The 14,189-nt window shown below is 47.7% G+C and overlaps 1 protein-coding gene across 1 annotated transcript in view; it reads left to right on the plus strand.

Moving 5' to 3' along the window:
* Positions 1-4,048: 4,048 nt before the first annotated feature.
* Hivep3 (HIVEP zinc finger 3) overlaps positions 4,049-14,189 on the plus strand; it is a 137,416-nt gene continuing 127,275 nt past the window's right edge. The window contains exon 1 of the mRNA XM_052177215.1: positions 4,049-4,129. The gene's annotated coding sequence lies outside the window, so the exon portion shown is untranslated. The remainder of the gene's footprint in view (positions 4,130-14,189) is intronic.

Genomic DNA, 14,189 nt, shown 5'->3' on the forward strand with positions numbered 1-14,189 from the left:
CGTAAACAGGCAGGCCCATTGGGTGCAGCCAGCATACTGTCCTCTGCCAGCCATGACAGAGCTGGACTGCTCAATGTCGAGCCTGCCCTTCCCGTCCTTTACCACTGCTCCACAGTGTGTGCCTCAAAGCTTTTCCCTTCAGCATAGCGTATTCCTGGGATGGTAAATTTGGGATGAGATGGATGCAAGCTTGTATCCGAGATCTCTCAAGTTTTTGAACTGCCTGGATGGTTACCTAGATTGGGAAGAAGGAGACCAAGTACACGGGAGAGTCATGGTGTTTCAGAGTGGTTTTATTCTTTGCAGAGGGCCTCTCATGTATCTTTGATAAGCTGAATTTCCTTACATTCCAAAGCTTGGGAGCAAAGAAGAATAGATAGTGCAAATATCTTTAAAGAGAACCTATCGCTGATTGGTTCATTCATTCATTACCATGTGGTAGACACTGATCTATGATAGCCTCTCTTTAACTGTCCAGAGGGCCACTTCCCAAGCTGTCTCCCCACCTCCACGGAGCCCCATCTTGGCTAATTTCCAAATAGAGAATGTGTCCATTCACCTCCACCTTTGAGCCACTCGGTAACACCTGAGCTACTGGCAAGCTCTGGAGAAGGACCCCAAACTATGGAAAGTACACTCAGCTTAGAATGAGCCTGGAAGGCACCAGCACCTGCTCAAGATCTTGTTAAGGTCCTTGTCACCGTCACCATAGGCGTCTGACCTACTCAGCATCCCTTGGGGGTGGATGTAAATGTCAGAAAAGCTGAGGCAAACACACCGCTGTGGAGTAACAGGCTGACAGGGCGAGGACTCGAATTCAGATATCTGGCTGCACCCTGTGATGCTAAACATTGTCTAGGCAGGGAACTGAATACAGCTTGGAGAAAAGGAAGGGCTCGGAGAGCATGGGGCCAGGCAGTGGAGGATGCTGTGCCCCAACACCTGTCAGTTGTATCTCTGGAGCCTTCCTAGGGAGCCAGACACCCAGCTAGACACCTATAAGATTTTTGGCTGTGGTGAGACCTATGCTAACTATAGGAGACACATCATTAGCTGCAATAGTGATATCTCAACCTTCCAGGGCTTCAGCTGATATTTGAGGCACCATGAATGGATTAGCTCATCTAATCTTTACATCTGTGGACAAATATCACTGTTTTTTACTTTGTAGATGAGGAGATCAAGGCACAGAGGAGCAAGAATCCTAGCATGCTATAACTGCTCCACAGGAGGGCCAGGCATGGGATCTCATCAGTGGGAGCTCTGTTCATTTGTCTAGCTACCCATGCCCTGCTCAGGATTTCCCTGCCTTGGTGTAACTTAGATTATTCCTTTTAAAGTAGACATGTTAAAATAACACCCAATGTAACTTAATCCAATCCTGTGTTGTGGGGAGCAACTGGGCTGTGAGGATGTTATATGCTTGGTACATGGAGTTAGCATGAAGACAAGACCATGCAGAGAAGTCTGGGTGGTGCTGTGTCATGGCCATCACTGCTACAACATCTGTCACCTCTCTGAACCTCAATTTCTTTATTTTCAAAATGGATTGTCAGTCCTGTTCTCTGCCTCCAAGCATTTTCATGGAGGCTAAATGAAGCGTCAGATGGGAACAAAATGTCAATGTAGGGAAAAGAGCAGTGGGCAAGGGTTGGCTCCTGAGCTAATGTGAAAACTTGGTGTCAGCTTGATAAATGAGTTGTCCCAGTGGTCCAGCAGATCTACTCTGTGAGTGACAAATGGCTCCCTTCAGGAGCTCCGCTGATGTTTTTAGGGTCCTGAGAAGGCTGTTCTCCTTGGCCAAGCCATGGGCTCTCACGCCTGGACTCGTTTTGAATCTGATTTTGTATGATCATCCAACACTCTTTAAATACTCACTTCGTGATGTCTTTGGGAGAGAGAACTTGTGTTCATCCCTGGGGGAGAAAGAAGCGAGACTGACATAGTCACTGCCTTCAGGAGCTGCTGGCAAGAAGAACTGGGATAATGCTAAGAGCAATAGCAACTGCTGGGCATTTATGTACCTGACACTCACAGTCCCTGTGAGCTACCACCACAAAGGTGTTAAGTAACTGACCCCAAGTTCAGGCAGATCTGGTTACAGAGCTACGCATAAACCTGAATAATGGATGTAGAGACAGTACCATCACAACACAGGGACTTGCGTGGTGGAGGAGGAGGAGGTGGTGGTGGTGGTGGTGGTGATGGTGGTAGTGGTGGTGATGGTGGTGGTGATGGTGGAGGTGATAGTAGTGGTGGTAGTGGTGGTAGAGGAGGTGATGGTGGTGTCGTGGTGTAGTGGTGGTGGTATGGTTGTAGTTGTGGAGGCGGTGAAAGCAGATGGTAGTCTGCCATTGCTGTTGTTGATAATGATAACAATGGGAGTGATACTGATGGTGCTGATGGTAATGATGATGATAGTGGTGATTATGGTGATGACAGTGGTGCTGATGCTGGCCATCATGACTGTGATGTGCCACTATTGTTGACAATGATAATGTAATCATGGTGGTGGTGATATTGACAATAAACTCAAGGCATGAGTGGATAAGATCATGGATGGTGACAATGATAGTGGTGATGGTGATGACAGTGAAGCTGCTCCCGTTGATGATGATGACATTCATGGTGATGATGATAACAATGATGGTGGTAAAGATGGCGGCCATGACAATAGTGGTGACAGGGATGATGGTGATGACAGGGCTGCTGGTGATGATGATGGTATTCACAGTGGTCTTTGGCATGGCAGTGATGGGAATGAGACTGGTTGATGGTGATGGTGATAGTTGTGATAGGGACAGTGTTGGCATAGTGATGGCGGAGGTGGTAAGTGACAGTGCTTGTAATGGTAGTGATGATGGCAGTGATAATGATGATGATGATGTGAATAATGGCGAAATGATGATGGTGATGATGGTGATGATGATAGTGGTGATGGTGATGACAATGGTGTTAGAAATGATGGTAATAAAATAATAGTAGTGAGAACAATCATGTTTCTCATTTGTTGTTTGTTGAGTCTCTGCTTTGGGTCAGGCCAAGTGCCTTCTCTTATCTCATTTAATTCTTATAATACCTTTCCAATTACTCCTCAGGATTGTGAGCTGGATAAAGGACATGTCCTGTCCCGGGGCGCATGACCAGTCTGAATGGGTCCTGAGCATCAGTGGGCTTCACTGAAGAGCTGAGGGTCTTTCTATCCCTGGATCCCTGACCAGCGCCATGGGTCTGGCTGCTGAATAAGTATTCAATGGACACCCAGAGGATGAAGCTCAAGCCCATGAGATGTGCCTAGTGTCCTAGGGACATGTGTGTGCATGCATGCAGCCATTGTTCAGATCCATGTGGTGATGCTGTGTTTGCCCAAATAGGAGTTAATTGCAAAGGTTTGTGTTGCTGTTTTTCCTCAATGAGATGCTAAGTTCTTGGTCACCAATAGGGGGAGCTTTGAAAGTAATTTCAAGGAAGATGGTCTATGTTCTGACAACAGAAGCAGCATTCGCTGTCCTATACATGTTTAAGGTGCTTTGGCAGGCATGGTGATCACATGGAAAAAGGAGGCCCCACTCTACAGAAGCCTGGGGTTTTGGACTTGAGGCTCCATCTGCCTTCCTTACTGGACTTCATTTCTCTGAGACCCAGTATCAGAGAACTCAAAACTGTGTTTTGAGAAGGCATTAGATGCTCTTGTGGATGGATGGAATGATGGATGTATGGAATGATGGATGGATGGAATGATGGATGGATGGATGGATGGGGAAAAGAAAGAATTTCAATGATGGGTGCTCAAGGAACCATGATGGGTGTTTTCTTAGGGAGAACATGACCTTGAGGATTCCACAGACAGAAGTCAGGACTGGTATTCACTGCAGGTCTGGGAAGGAGGAAGGAGAGTCTCTATTCTGGGGGGGGGGGTGCTGAGGCAGTGTCCTCTGCTCAGGGAATGTAGTCTTGTCCCTGGAGTGACTGTGTGAGGAAGAGCCCATAGTCAAGGTTTACTTTGAGTGCTCATTTTAAAGTTTGATCTACTTCTCTGCCCCTGACAGGCCTCCCTCTGACACAGCCTTGAAGCTCTTCAGAATCTCTGGCTTAGCTTGATGATGACATCACAGCCAGCTCCTGATAGGTGAGTTCTCCCCAATTCCTCCTGCACATGCACAGAACAGACTTGGATCAAAAGCCCTGGGCCATGTTTATAGGCAGGAGGTAGATATGAGATGTGTGACTTTAAAATAATTCCCCTTAAATGTCTAGGTGGGGTCATTATTAACATTTCTATCTCTATCTGTGTGTGATGAGGAAGGTGTCCTGGAAGGAGAGCTAGGAAGTCCATTCTGACTGAGACTGCCTTCAGCTCAGCATAGACATGGCACAGCCCTGCAGAGCTCAGCAGTAGACTCAGTGAATGAGCAGTCCAGGATCCATCTGGCCCAGGCCCAGGAGGAAGAGGATGGTACCACAGTTGTGTCCTGGGGCTCAGGCTCCTACATTGTTCTACTGGCCTTGCAGCTACAGAAAGCCTGTTTAGGGCTGGATGCACACAGTATGTGCGAGCATATTTGGCAGAATTAGCAGAAGACTCTAGATCCTTTTTCTCATACTTGAAGAGAGACTCAGATAATCAGCAGCTCCAGGCCTTCCTTGTCATGGCAACTCACCGTGATATCTCTTCTGTCCTGTGCTGGGCTCTGTTCTCTGTGCTATGCATTGGGGCATAGAGATGAACAAATCAGTCAACTGCTGGTTGGGCCTCTCAGAGGGCAGCCATGTTGGCTTCTGTCTGTAAGCACACTATAGCATCCGTAATAGTGTCAGGTCTTGGTGTTTCCCCATGAGGTAGATTCCCAATTGGGCCAATCAATGGACCACCTTTCCCTCAGTCTCTTCTCTATTTTTGTCACTGCAGTTCTTTTAGATAGGAACACTTCTGGGTCAGAAATTTTGACTGTGGGTTGGTACCACCTTCCCTCCTCTTGAGGTCCTGTCTGTCTACTGGAGGTAGATACTCTTTGAGTTCCCTCTCCTCACTGTTGGGTATTGTATCTAAGGTCATGCCTGTTGATCCCTGAGAGTCTGTCACCTCCCAGGTCTTTGGTACTGTCTAGAGAGTCTCCCACCCTCCCGCCTTCTGAGGCTGCGTATTTCCATTCATTCTGCTGGCCCTCTGTACTGAGATTTAGTCCTTGCCCTCCTCCCTGCCCCTCCCCTGCCCTGAGTGCTCCTGGTGCAGAGTGATGCCTCCCATCTTGAAGCTTTAGTTTCCTCACTTGGCAAACACTGTCGCAGCTGCCATCCTATTGTGGAGAAGCGAGAGAAGGCTGTGGGGCAGAAAGGGCTGTTCCCAACGCCATCCTGCCCTCCCACCGGGAATCGGGTGATCAGAGCCAACTGAGTCTCCCCAGTCACTGACCACCTGCCTCTTAGACGGTTCCAGAATCAAACAAAGTGTGGTGTGAATGTTAGGTACGGGAGCCATCATGGGACTGGCGCTCACATGATGAGCTCCTTGCCTGCCTCATGCCCCTGCCATGAGCCAAGTAACTGGAAAGACCGGGGAGGTTTAGTTCCACAGAATCATGAGCCATGAGCACGTGCATCTGAACAGGAAGTGATGCAATGGTCTCGGCTTTCCTTGGCAAAATGCACTCACCAGAACCCCAACCTTGGTGCCCGTGGACACTACAAGCCAGGCAATAATAAGACACTGTGTAAACAAAGGAGTGACTGCACTGTGAGAAAGAAGCCTGGCACACAGGAGAAACCAGGCAGGTACCGAAGAGAGGCTGCAGTGTGTGGCTAAGGACAGGGCCAGGGAGAAGGCTTGAGGAAGGGAGGAAGGGGGGAAGGAAAGAAGGGAGGAGGGGAAGAAGGGAGGAGGAAGGAGGAGAGGAGGGGAGGAAGGAAGGAAGAGAGGGGGAGGAGGGGAGGAAGGGAGGGGGGAGGAGGGGAGGAAGGGAAGAGAGAGAAAGGAGGAAGGGAGGAGGGAGAAAGGGAGAAGGGAGAAGGGAGGAGAGAGGAAGGGAGGAAGGGAGGAAGGGAGGAAGGGAGGAAGGTGTGTGGGTTGGTGCAGGAGGGATGTATGGAGTAGGAGGACAGAGGACTGTGGGAGGGAGCAGCGGGCTGCCCAGGCAGTAGACTGCACAATACAGTCAGATACATGAAAAGCCAAGCTGTGGGAACCCTCCCACACATTGGGGCACTGTTAGCTGGCGGTTCTGGTGACCTGCCCAGCATGACTTCTGTCACAGAGAAGCATTCCCAGACTACCAGCTCAGATGTCATCTGGAGAGTCACAGCTGGGCCAGGGCCTGCAGGTTAAGATGATGGGGCTGGCCTCGGTACTGAGGATGGCAGGGCAGCCTTGGGAGTGAGAGGCTGGAGAGCTCTGGGAGACTGAAGAGGCCTGGAGACATTTTACTGTGTTTGTGCCAAGCACATGGGAAGATACACGTGGGGCCCAAGCCCTGTGTGGTCCGTGCCCCGTGTGGTCTGTGCCCCGTGTGATCCATGCCATGGGACTATAGATAGAGGTCCAAGATCGGGTGAATGTCCTAAGGAGACAACCCAAGCCAGTGGTGGCCACAAGGATGGTTATAGCTAGAGAAAGCTGAGAAGCAGCCGTGCGGCAGATGCTGTCTAAGGTCTTTATGTGGATATACTTCCTGGAGTCCCGAGAGACTGGACAAGGGGGTGTGTAAGTGGAAACCCCTCCACCAGTCCTCTCCTGCCACACATACTCCTTACCCTCTGTGCCCCGTGTCAGCGCTTGTCACCTCTTCCGGCAAATGTCCCACAGGCCAGATCACAGGCTCCCAACTGGGAGGGAGAAGAGGCCAAAACTGGCTTCTCTCCCAGCATGGGGCTCCGGCTGTAATCACGTCAGCATTAGAAGTGGAGGCTGGCGAGTCAAGACTGAGTCCACTGTGACATCAAGTCCTGGGCTAGATGGGGAAGAGAGAGAGGAAGAGAGAGAAAGAGGGGAGGGGGGAGAGATGGGGAAGGAGGGAAGGAGAGAGTTTTCTAAGCAAGTGGCTGTTTCTGGATGATTAGGACATTGAAGGAGGTGAGGCTTTCTCCTCACTGTGCTTTTGCAAAGACCCTTCCTCATCCATGGTTCTTGGGCTGTCTACTGAAAGCCAGGGCTGGGCCTTGGCTCTGTGGCTTCCCAGCTTGGCATCCTTGGCAAGTCAGCCCACCTTCTGTGTCTCCACTTCCAGCTCCTCAGAGCAGGAATAAAAAGCCCGTGTGGAAGTGAACGGGTGGGGTTGGGGGCTGCCATAGCACCACACTGAGGGCTCCTGGCCACCATGTCCCCACAGATCTCTGGCTTAAACCCACAGGTGTGCTAGGTCCTGGAGACAAACACAGCTCATCATTTGTATCTCTAACATGAATATGCATTTTAGACCCTCCTAATGTATTCCATTCTGGTTTCAAAGTAACACATACTTATAGAGAAAATTGGAAACATGACAGGAAAAGTTCACTTACCCACCTCTCCACATCCGTGATTGAAATAGTCAATTTCTTTCCCACGTGGTTCTTTTCCTCTTTCTTTCCTTCTTTCTTGCTTTCTCTTCCTCTTTGACCTCCCCATCTTCCTCCTCTTTTTTTTTTCTTCCCCCCCCCCCCAGGACCTTTCTATGTAGCCCTGGTTGCCCTCAAGTTCGCAGAACCTGCCTCTGCTTCCCAAGTGCAAGACTGAAAGGTGTGTGCTACCATGTCCACCTGAATGGTTTCCCCTCTATTCCACATGACTGAGCTCAGGGCCTCACACGTACTAGGCAAGAGCTCTATCACTGAGTGATGGTACCAGTCTTTTTTGATTTTTGGTTTGCGGTAGGGTCTTGAAGTCACTCAGTAGCCCAGGCATACTCAAACTTTCACCTTCTTTCTGATTGTATACTGACACATTTTTTAAAAAGTATCTATGTGTGTACATGTGCCTGTGAATATGCATGTATTGTATGTGTGTAGACTACAGTCTGCATTCTGTTTTTGAACCAGGCTGAGCTACTGAGTCAGGCCACTGGGCAGGGCTGTCTGTCCCTCTGCCCAGGAGAACCAGATGCCATGGCTGTGTGGCTCCCCCTTCTGCCCTGGTGGCTGGTTGGAAGCAACTAACCTTCGGATGGTCTGTGTCTCTGGCAGACACACAGTAGACACTAATTTTAACTTGGCTTCTGGGTCCTGCTGGCCTTGAGGCCTGCATATAATGGACGCCTTATGTAGACAGCTGCCAGGAGCTCAGGAAGAAGTGTCCCACCTTAAAATGTTTCTCCTCACCAGCCAGCCCTCTGCTCTTGGAGAACAAGCTGGTCCCCTGTTCCTTCTCCCACCAGGAAGGGGCCGTTGTTTGCGTTCATGGCCAGCAGACTGCACGGAGGGCAGGCGGCCCACCCAGCACCCACGGGGAGGCGGCTGTACAAACACAACCAGGGGCTCTGGTTTGAACAGCAACAACTCAGAGAGATGTCCCGAGAAATATCTGGGGATGCGGCATGTCTGAACTGACCTTGTGTATGAATCGTGGCGTGTGTGTGTGTGTGTGTGTGTGTGTGTGTGTGTGTGTGTGTGGCAGAGCCTTTTAGAGCGGCACCTCAACCCTTTATCCAGTTTGTACAAAGGGACAGTGTCATTCAGTGCGCTGCTTGTCCTATGTCCTGCCGATGTGTATTCATTCAGCAGTAGAGTCTATGATGAGGGAGCCGAGGCTGAGATAGGAATCACTTTACCTGGAGTGATGCAGCAAGTCAGCAGAAGGGCTGGAGTGTAGCATTGGAGGCTCTCACCTCTGGCTTTCTGCTCTACAGAACCCAGTAGGTAAGTGGGCCAGCCTAATACAGCCAGTCTCAGCCTGATGCAGCTAGTGTCATAGCCAAGCTGGTTCTCTTTCCTTCTGTTTGGTCTAGTTCATCCAGAGTGGGGACACTTTAAATCATCCCTCACTCCCTTTCTTTTCTCCTTTCTTCCTTTAATCATTTTGGGTTTCTTGTTTGTTTGTTTGTTTGTTTGTTTATTGTTTGTTTGTTTGTTTGTGACACATACTAAAACCAGTTACCTTGAACCAGGATCCCCCTGTCTCACTCAGCCTTCCTGTGTGCTGTGATCACAAGTCACAGGGTGTCCTCCCTCCTTCCCTCCTTCCCTCCTTCCCTCCTTCCCTCCTTTCCTCCTTTCCTCCTCCTCTCCTTCCCTCCTGCCCCCTTCTATTTCTTTCTAGACCAGAAGTTCTCAACCTATGGTGGTCAAATAACCTTTTTTATAGAGGTCACACATCAGATATCCTGCATATCAGATATTCACATTAGGATTCATAATAGTAGCAAAATTATGGTATAAAATAGCAATGAAATTAATGTTATGGTTGGGGCTCACCACAACATAAGCAACTGAATTAAAGGGTTGCAGCATTTAAACAAGTTGAGAACAGTTGAACACTGTTGTAAACAATCTTCTGAAAACAAAAACAAAAATAAAACAATCTTCTGTATCCCAGGCTGACTACAGACTCATAACATAGCCAAGGATGGTCTTGAACTTCTGATCTTCCTGTTTCCATCTGTCCAGGGAATTGCAGGCATATACCTTTATGAAATACTGGGGATCCAACCAGGGGGTTGTGCTTATTAGGCAAGAACTCTGCCATCTCTGCCGTACTTCCTAACAGCCTATCTCTAAGGCAGGAAGAGTAGTTATGGAGGATTCTTGCTTGAAATTCGATGTGAATAAGACCCAAGAGCTTTACCTGATATCCACAGTTCACCTGTGAACATACCAAAGCCTGGGTTTGCCAAACACTGAGCTGTTACCATGACCCTAAGGATAGGTGGAGAACTTTCCTCATTGTCCTCCTCTTGGTTATAATGTAACCCTACAGAGCACAAAAACTATGGGATATTTGCCTCCATGTTCTGGGCCTGCACCAATACAAGAAATAAAAGGGTCCACAACCCACGGTTTACCCTGACAACCCAGGCTTTAACCTGGGTTGGGGATCAGATGAAGCTTCCCCACAGCTGCCAGCTGAGGATGGAAGGGCTCCCTGCTGCACTTCCAGGACAGGGTTGCAACACAAGCCCTGACCCTGTGGGGGCAGGGCATATGGAGGACACACCCTATCCCTACTTCAGTCCCACAATGTAGCCTGTGTAAGATGTCTCCAGGCCACCGACAGTGGCTCTTTGACCCAAGACTGAGGCTCTTGAACAATGCATAACAGCATCCCAGCTGCTCTCAGGACATTTTCTAGGGATGATCTCCACCAAGTGAGAACACACGGACCCCTGGCTGCAGCACCCTCTCATTCTTTGGTGCCCTAACTACTGTCCTTTGGACTCCTCCTACTTCCTACTGCTCACTGGCTGAGGGCTCCAGCCTCAGTTTCCTGGTTTATAAAATGGGACTAGAAATCCCAGATCTTGGTTGTCATATGTCATGGTCATGGGGAGCTGCTTTTCAAGTGTCCAACTAGGCAGAAGTCACACAGTGTAAGTCAACTGTGTTCCTCTGAGGCCTTCCAGCATTTTGAGAAGATTCCTGCGAAGTGTCCTGGATGCTCAGTGAGGATAGTATTCTCTGGAAAGAGCTATTGGGGCATGTTGCCCATCCACTCTGTCTCACAGAGAATCTTCTCCCTTCTGACTTATTCTTAGAGATGCAGCTGAGAACAAACTTTTTGTAATACAAGCCCACAGAAAAGTGGACATGTGTGATAAGTTCATTTCTTCATCCAATCAGCTGTCCAGGGGGAGGTTTTCCTCATATGCGTTCATTTATTTCTCTTCCACCTATTTACTCTACACATACCTGCAGAGCCCTGACCCCTGTCGGGTACAGCAAACATGCACAAACAGGCCATGCAGGAACCCTTTCCCAGAGGAGCTCAGCATCTATAGCTGTGATTTAGGTTTAATAAGGAGCAGTGACCCAGAGGTGGATCATGAGGGAGGGAGCCATCACTGCCTGCAGGTTGACTAGAAAAGATTCCACCAAGAAGCTGGCTTCCAGTGAACTTGCTCAAAAGCAGAGAAAATACCCCATTGTCCAAAGAAAGAAAAGCAAGGAATAGCCCACGGTAGGCCTATGGAAGGATTCTAAGTAGGCCTTTAAGTATCTCTATCAAAATCCAACAAAAGTTTTTATATAGCCAAGCACATCTGGGGAAATGAATATAGATGAACAGCCTAGAGAACTTTGAGATTGGTAAGTGTCTTAGTTAGACTCTTACTGCTGTGAAGAGATATCATAACCAAGGCAACTCTTATATGGATAACATTTAACTGGGGCTGGCTTACAGGTTCAGAGGTTCAGAGGTTTAAGAGGATCTTAAAGCCCATGCCCACAGTAACAAAGCCACTCCAACAAGGCCACACCAACTCCAACAAGGTCACACCTCCTAATAGCGCCACTCCCTGAGCCAAACACATACAAACCATCATAGTAAGTAAACAAACACATGACCTAAGGATCAGGGAGCCTATAACTAAATACCACTGTGCCCAGGGGGCACAGCATGGAGAAGTGTGACCTGGAACCTTCCAGCCAGAAAAGTTGATGACTTCCAACTAGAGCGAGTATTTTGTAGAGGTAAGGGGAATAAACTTCAGTCCAAGTGATTAGAAACAACATGAAGGTACCAAAATAATACTAGTAAGGAACACTCATATCCCATGCTGATGATTTAAGTTTAAAACCAAATGCAGAAGTTGTGAGAGAGTTTAAAACTCAGCCATCAAGGTTAAAGTATGATAACACTGAGAGAATGATTTGAGCTCCTGTTTCAGGACTGAAGGGTCGATGTCCTCCTGTGCAAAGATCCCAATCAAAGAAGCAAAGACAAACTGCTGGCAGAACAATAGCTGGGGATAAAAGCAAGCCATTCCCAAAGATGAACTAAGGGCAAAAGATACTCATGACAGAGGTGAGCTCTCTGGGTGGTGGCAAGGGACTTCAAAGACTGAGAGTCCTTGGGGAAGATGGCAGAAGGAGATGGAAACACATGGGCATCATGCAGGTACACTGTGGTGGATGCACACTCTATGGAGGAGAGACCAAATGCTATGCACCAACACATTCAAAATGTGCCTGCCTTCAGCTCAGCAGCCCACTTATGAGGAGCCTTAGGGAAATGCCTGCGTCCCAGCCTTATGTGTGCACAAGCATGTGTGGGAGGAAATAGCAGAATGTATTGGTTAAGAACATGGAATATGAAGCCAGTAGAACCTGGGCTTAGGCTGTGTATCCCTCAAAAAATTACTTAACATCTCTAAGCGTCGGGATCCGCATCTGTAAAATGAGTATCACAATAGCACAGCCTTCCTGCAAAGCTTAAATGAGACTATTTACAGAACGTTTAATAGATGGCCTGGGTAAGTGCTGAAAAATATGCTCCTTTGTTGCCAATAAGAATTGTATTCTTTGAATAGTGAATAGTGTAGGGGAAGCAACCCAACTGTTTATCAGTAGAGAGCTATTGGCCGATAACTGAAGAAATGGGGGTAAATCTAAACGTGGGACATGGACAGATACTTTACTATAATAACACAAATATAACAGGAGTCAAGAATATGAGAGATATATCCCAACTCACAGAGAAATTTGAGTCTGTACATTCAGAAAGATAGTCAATTTTTGTGATTCACAGTACTCATGTCTATAATGTCCCCACAAACACTGAAATAGCAAAAGCTGAACATTTCTATAATAGAACTTCAGTGGGGTGGGGCAGGGGAGAAGACTTCTGGTCACTTGTTTTTTGGTCAGTTAATCAAGGCAAAGCCCTGTGTTAGGCTGTCTCAGCTTAAAACATCATGTGTTACACATGCAGTTCCAGCCCGGAGGGTAAACCTAATGTGTATTTTCTCCAGACGGCATGGAGCAGGCCTTTGTGCTTAGGAGCAGTAGCAGCACTTCCACGATACCTTTGAGGACCACTCCAAAAAATAAAATCACCAAAGGGACACAAAAACACAGAGAAAACATCACTAAATGTTTTGCAAGAAAGGATGCTTGTTTACAGACGAGAAACTGGGAAAGGAAAGTAGAGCCTTCCCTTGTTCAGCGTCATGGGGACCATGTAAGTCAGGTGACTCAAAGCTATGTGTTTACAGGTGATGATAATGTAAGCATGGAGTGGGTCAGTTAGTAAATCTGTGAGTGGGTGTCACCTGGGTTTGTGAAGAATCGTTCACCATTTAGACTGCTGTAACAACAAAAATATATCACTCATGGCTTTTCAGCCTGGAAGTCTAAGGTTAAAGGCTCATGGACAGAGGAAGGGGGCTCCTTTGACCTTTCTTTTTTTTTCCTTTGACCTTTCATAACGATGCCAATCTGATTCAGGAGCTCCACCCCAGGACCCAGTCACCCCTCAGAGGCGTCAGCCCCTGACATGATCTTCTAGGGAATTTTAACATAAGCATTTTTAAACATATTATTTAGTGTGTGTGTGTGTGTGTGTGTGTGTGTGTGTGTGTGCTCACTTATGCACACATTCAAATAAACACATGTTCTGGTGTACATGTGCTGGTCAGAAGACAACTTCCAGGAGTTTCCCTTTCTGCCATGTGTATCCCAGGAATTAAACTCAGTTCATTAGGCCTGGTGGCAAGTGCCCTTCCCCACCGAGCCATCTCCCTGGTGCAGCATAAGCACTCAGGGGGACCCAAACCTTCAGACCTGGGCAGATGACCTGTGTGTGGCAACTGTCTGAGAGCCAGGACTCTGCCCTTCTGTGTATCACACTTGAACTTTTTATAGTGGACACTTTTGACACAACAGAGTCAAAACAGAAAAGCTATTTTTATTTTGGGAAGATAGTATTCAGTTCTCAAGACAAAAAAAAATCAAAACTTGTAATGTGTTGTTTTTTTTTTAAGAAGAAATTTTTTTCATATTGCTTACAATATGCCACAGACTTCTAAGACCTCTATGTATTCATTTACTTATTTTTAATTATGTTTGATTATGTTGACCAGTCTGGCTTTAAATTCTTGGTCTCTGGCCCCAAGTAGCTGGCCCTAAGGGTGTTTACCTCCACAGTCTGCAGCTTCTACATGTTCTTACCCAAAACTAAATGGGACAGGTTGTAGCATCATCCCTATTATGGGGGAGAAGGCAGGATGCAAAGATGTCAGACAGTGTATGCACAAGGTCACAGGCCATCACAGGCAGTCTACAGCTGA

Source organism: Apodemus sylvaticus, chromosome 3 (assembly GCF_947179515.1).
Source record: "Apodemus sylvaticus chromosome 3, mApoSyl1.1, whole genome shotgun sequence".
In the NCBI taxonomy this organism is placed as follows: Eukaryota; Metazoa; Chordata; class Mammalia; order Rodentia; family Muridae; genus Apodemus; species Apodemus sylvaticus.